Below are 6,486 nucleotides of genomic sequence, written 5' to 3' on the forward strand. Positions count from 1 at the left end.
GGGGTGGAAGCTAAGTTCCAAAATGTTGCACAATTTGTCCAACATCCTTCTGATAATGCCAGGAACATGTATCCTGAGATCCTTTAATGTTCTTGTCACCACACCTAGAGACTTTTCCAAAATTAGGAATGAAAGGCAAGAGGTTGAACACAAGCTAGCTTTCAAGTGCTGGCATTTCCAAGTGATGATGGTTGAAAGTGTGATCGTAAGTGTGTATTGTGCTTTTTGAGAACTTGGTCACCCAAGTGGGAAGACACTTTCTCCTTCCATCTGGTGGTCTCCTCAGATTAATATTCTCCTCCTTGTTGTAATTGGTTCCAGGTTCCTCTCTCCATCTTCACAACAGATCATTTGAATCCAAGGAGAAATTTTCAGAAGTCACTACAATGCTTCCATTAATTTTAAATGATAGTGTTTTACATTTAGGATCTTCAATATCAGAGCTGCATAACCTCTCAAAACTTCCAGATGGAGAAATTTCCCTCATTGATCATACATTTGATATTTTCCAGAGATACTACATTTTTTACCTCCTGCAAAATGATCAGATTGAAGAGACTTTTAAGAAAAGACCTATTTCTTTCCATTGCTTAGTGCTATTAGAAGTACCAGTGGTATAATAAACTAAAACTTTAGGTTTATTTTTTCCAGTTTTGTTGAAAAATAATGGACATACATCACTGTATAAGTTTAAGGTATATAGCATAATGGTTTGATTTGCATATGTTGTGAAATGATGACCATAAGAGGTTCATACAATAAAAAGAAAAGAAAGGGGAAAAGGCAAAAGAAATTTTCTTGTGATAAGAACTCTTAGGATTTACTTTCAACAATTTTCCTAGATACCATACAGCAGGGCTAACTGCAGTACTATGCTATATGTTACATCTCTAGTACTTATTTATCTTATACCTGGAAGTTTGTACTTTTTGACAACCTTCCTCCAGTTTCTCCTCCTCCCACCCCCTGCTTCTGGTAATCACAAATCTAATCTCTTTTTTTTTTCTTGTAATTTTATTTCTTTTCAATGTTCCAAGATTCATTGCTTATGCACCACACCCAGTGCTCCATGCAATATGTGCCCTCCTTAATACCCACCACCAGGCTCACCCAACCCTCCATCTCCTCCCCTCTAAAACCCTCAGTTTGTTTCTCAGAGTCCACAGTCTCTCATGGTTCACCTCCCCCTCCAATTTTCCCCAACTCAATTCTCCTCTCCATATCCTATCCATATCCTCTCCATATCCTTATGCTCCACAAGAAAGTGAAACCATATGATAATCAACTCTCTCTGCTTGACTTATTTCACTCAGCTTAATCTTCTCCTGTCCCATCCATGTTGATACAAAAGTTGGGCATTCATCCTTTCTGATAGAGGCATAATATTCCATTGTATATATGTACCACACCTTCTTTATCCATTGATCTGTTGAAGGGCATCTTGGCTCTTTCAGCAGTTTGGCGACTATGGCCATTGCTACTATGAACGTTGGGGTACAGATGTCACTTCTTTTCACTACATCTGTATCTTTGGGGTAAATACCCAGTAGCAATTGCAGGGTCATAGGATAGCTCTATTTTTAATTTCTTAAGGAATCTCCACACTGTTTTCCTAAGTGGCTGCACCAATTTGCATTCCCACCAACAGTGTAAGAGGGTTCCCCTTTCTCCACATCCTCTCCAACACTTGTTGTTTCTTGTCTTGTTAATTTTGGCCATTCTAACTGGTGTAAGGAGATATCTCAATGTGGTTTTGATTTAAATGTCCCTGATGGCTAATGATGATGAAAATTTTTTCATGTGTCTGTCAGCCATTTGTATGTCTTCTTTGGAGAAAAGTCTGTTCATGTCTTCTGCCCATTTTTTGATGTGATTATCTGTTTTGTGTGTGTTGAATTTGAGGAGCTCTTTATAGATCTTGGATATCAGCCCTTTGTCTGTAGTGTCATCTGTGAATATCTTCTCCTATTCCGTGGGTTGTCTCTTTGTTTTGTTGACTGCTTCCTTTGCTGTGCAGAGGCTTTTGATCTTGATGAAGTCCCAAAAGTTCATTTTCACTTTTGTTTCCTTTGCCTTTGGAGACATGTCTTGAAAGAAGTTGCTGTGGCCAATGTCAAAGAGGTTACTGCCTATGTTCTTCTCTTGGATTTTGATAGATTCTTGCCTCACATTGAAGTCTTTTATCCATTTTGAGTTTATCTTTGTGTATGGTGTAAGAGAATGATCAAGTTTCATTCTTCTATACATAGCTGACCAATTTTCCCAGCACCGTTTGTTGAAGAGACTGTCTTTTTTTCCACTGTATATTTTTTCCTGCTTTGTTGAAGACCATTATGCCATAGAGTTGTAGGCCCTTATCTGGGCTCTCTACTCTGTTCCACTGGTCTATGTGTCTGTTTTTGTGCCAGTACAATGCTATCTTGGTGATCACAGCTTTGTAGTAAAGCTTGAAATCAGGCAACGTGATGCCCCAGTTTTGTTTCTCTTTTTCAACGTTTCCTTAGCAATTCGGGGTCTCTTCTGGTTCCATATAAATTTTAGGATTGTTTGTTCAAGTTCTTTGAAAAATGCCACAAGTCTAATCTCTTATTAATGAGTTGTGTGTGTCTGTATGTCTGTGTGTTTTAGATTCCACATGTAAGTGAAATCATAGTATTTGCCTTTTTCTGTTTGACTTATTCACTTAGCATAATGCCTAAAGGCCCATCCATATTGTTGCAAATAGCAGGATTTCTTCTTTTGTTTATAGCTGAATTATACACACACACACACACGTGTGTGTGTGTGTGTATACATGTGTGTATATATCTATGTATCTGTATATGTAGAGAGATAAATATCACAACCCTTTAGCCACACATCCATCACTGGACATTTAGGTGTTTCCAGTGTATTGCCTACTTTAAATAATACTGTTATGAACATAGAGGTAGAGATACCTTTTTAAGTTAGTGTTCTCATTTCCTTTGGATCTATTGCCAAAAGTGGAATTTGTAGTTCTAAAAATTTTAGATTTAAATTGTGATCTCTTCCAAAAACACAAAAATTTCTTTGTTGTATAAGTTAATGTTTCCCCATCCTTTCCTTTAATAATTTTTTAAAAATCATTTTTGGACATGTCATTACACAGAGTAATCATTTTTCAGTCCAGGACAAAACACTGGAAGAAATAGAAGAAATTCAGTCCTATAGTTTATGCACAGGCATTTGGAGTATTTCCATCCTGTGGCCTTAAGAGTTATTTTGATCCTGCCCTCTTATTTTGAAACTGCTTCTTAAAGTTCTCACATTTGCACCTATCTTCATGGTAAATTGTTTTAGCATGGTAATATACTCAGATCAATTGCCAGTGGCAGTAATGCAAGCATCAATCATGTACAAATGTGTAATAACTGGGAGACAAATGACATTACCACCTTCTTCTTTTAGCCTGGTACAGTTTGCTCTTCTGGAGGATGCCTTTAGTACAAAGTAATTTCCAGGGACGTCTGAAAGCACATCAGTTAAGCATTAAGAATTCTTTCAGCTCACCTGGTCCTCAGAGAGAGAGGGAAATATGCAGCAGCTTGGACTCAGCCAGCACCATGGAGAGAGCTACCATGTGGATGCTACAGAAGGTTCTGAGTCAGGTCACTCAGCAGGGTCCTGTAACCTTCATCCGACCTCCTTAGGGCCTCCTCCCATCCCACATATTTTTATCTCTCTCTCACTCTCTCTTCCTAGCCCTTGGATGTTAGGATTTCCTGGTTGTTCACAGTGTAAATTCTGGTTGTTTGGTCCTGAGAACTTTCCCTCCAAATCCTGATTTTCCCATTTTATCCACACCTCTTAACATAGTTTTTCTTACTATTATTCCACCTGCCCCAATATATGTTATGTTTTTGTTCCTATTTGTTTGTTTCTTTTTACTTTGGCTATTCTTTTTTTACTCAGTTGGCCTCCCAAAAGGCTGAGATTTCTTTGGGCTATATTCATCGCAAGTGTTATCTTGAAATATGTAATTAGTTGAAAGCACATGTTTTCTATGTCCTGAAAATATATATCATGTGTTACATTTCACATGGGTAAGATGTCAGTCATCTGTTATGGGACTCTTTACAAATGTGTGGGAGGGTCAAGCAAGTCCAACAAAGCATGGTTAAGCCCCTGGGACTAGCAACATTCTGGAGCTATTATCTCCTTCAGTTTGAAGAGATGAGGGAAGGTGATGGTTAGTAGAATCTGGAGAGAGAGTTGTATGGTGACCCAACAGGAAGGAACTTAGAAAATAAAAGCCCTGAGTTGTTTCTATTACCCTACTCTCTGATTGTTTTTTTTTAACTGTTCTTCCTGTTGACTGAATCCAATGGGAAGGCATAATGCAATGAATCTCATTGATGTCGTCCTTTGAAGTCAATCTCCTAGGGCACAACACACATTAGAAAAGGGTGGAGAGGGGCGCCTGGGTGGCTCAGTGGGTTAAAGTCTCTGCCTTTGGCTCAGGTCATGATCCCAGGATCCTGGGATCGAGTCCCGCATGGGGCTCTCTGCTCAGCGGGGAATCTGCTTCTCCCCCCTTTCTCTCTCTCTGCCTGCCTCTCTGCCTACTTGTGATCTCTGTCTGTCAAATAAATAAATAAAATCTTTAAAAAAAATAAGAAGAAAAGGGTGGAGAGATCTGAAGGGGAAAATGGACATAACCAGGCAGATACAATATGCAGAGTTGAGATCTACATAATAAACCATAATAGTGAAAATTAGAAAGATGTAAACTGGGATTGTATTATAGAACTCAATTTATCCATATTCACAACCTGTTTCTTAAAACAAGTAGCTTATTTTCTTAAAACAAGTAGCTCAGGGGTCTGCTGCTCAGGTATTTTGTGCTCTCTTGAGTATCAAAGCCAATTATTCTTCATGGGATTCCTCACTCAATAGCACTCACCACTCAATAAATTAGACAAACATCAGTAGGTAATTCACCATTGTTTAGCATTCTAGCCTATTTGAAATGACTTCAGACCAGTGGATACAACTGTATGTAAACGATTGACTTCATGTTCTACCAAAATCTTTTCCTTGGTTCATTCAGTGATTTGACTTTTTAAATTCCCCTTGATTAAGGTTGAACATAACCCTTAGAATCTGAAAGCAGCCACAGTGTTGTAGTTTTTGACAAATCACTTCAGCTAAAAGACGCAAGCTCATGTTCCTTATTTATTCATCTGTTCTTGCCAAGGGAACTTGCCAGCTCCTCTTGGTGCATGTCTCCCGAAAAAGATGAGAGGAGAAATCATAAGGGCACCTTGAAGAAACAATGTAATTATACATAAAGTCTTGTGGATAATGCTGAAAGTCAAGGTAATTTTGCCATCTCATGTGGAACTGAGAACAAGAACCCTCCTTTCCCTGCCAGTGAAAGGGATATGTAGACTCATTCTAGCTTCAATGCATATCTTTTTAAAGATTTATTTTTGTCACCATTTGAATCCTGGCATTGACATATAGCTATATAGTAAAGTGAGTGACTGACTTTCCTTCATGAAGACTGTACCCATCATTTGACCATTCCTATGCTCTAACCAGTTGAGTCAACTCTTCATCGACATGTCACCAGGCATGCATTTGTGGCATCATTGTCCGAGGGCCCATACAAATAGAATGGTTCTTCTTAATATCCACAAATAAATAACCAACGCATCAAATACTACTCTCTCTGTACAGCATTTAGGGGATGCGTTATAAAACCAGACCATTTATATCTTAGCTTTATTTAAGGAATACTTTGCAATATAGTTCTGTTTCATAGATTGTCTCTCACCCTGATGCATTGTTCATCTTTGCTGAGCAGGAATTATGAGAAACACATGTTATTTTATCCATCTAATATCCTTACCACTTTCTCTGGGGAAAAATCCCCTTGTTTTCCTTTGTCAAATATAACTTTTTTATTATCAGTCCATGTAGTTCAGGTCCCATGTCAGTTTCAGGAGAAGGCAAAAGACAAAGGCCTGGCTAGTGGTGATTTTAATAATCTAAACCACATAGTCAGGGAAGAATTGGTCACATGCCACAAGCCAAGTTAATGACCTAGTTTTCTAAGATTTTACAAAAATTACTGGGGAGAGTGCCTGTGTGGCTCAATTGGTTGGGTGTCTGCCTTAGCCTCAGGTCATGATCCCAGTGTCCTGGAACTGAGTCCTAATGGGCTCTGTGCTCAGGAGGAAGTCTGCTTCTCCCTCTCTTTCTGCCTGCCATTCCCCCTGCTTGTACTCTCACTCTTTCTCTCTCACACACAAAAATAAATAAATAAAATCTTTAAAAAAAATAGTACTGGAGAAAAAAGCTCTCTTTCCTCTAAGATTAAACCAAGGACAAGAATAACAGACCCTAAAAATGAAGATGGAGAAAGTTCTGGATCCAGTCTTACCTGAATCTGTATCTATCTGTGGATTCTTCAAGGGTGTAAAATGAGAAATTTCCCTCATTGTTTAAGCCAGTTAGAGT

This window comes from Neovison vison, chromosome 8 (assembly GCF_020171115.1).
Source record: "Neovison vison isolate M4711 chromosome 8, ASM_NN_V1, whole genome shotgun sequence".
Taxonomy (NCBI): Eukaryota; Metazoa; Chordata; class Mammalia; order Carnivora; family Mustelidae; genus Neogale; species Neogale vison.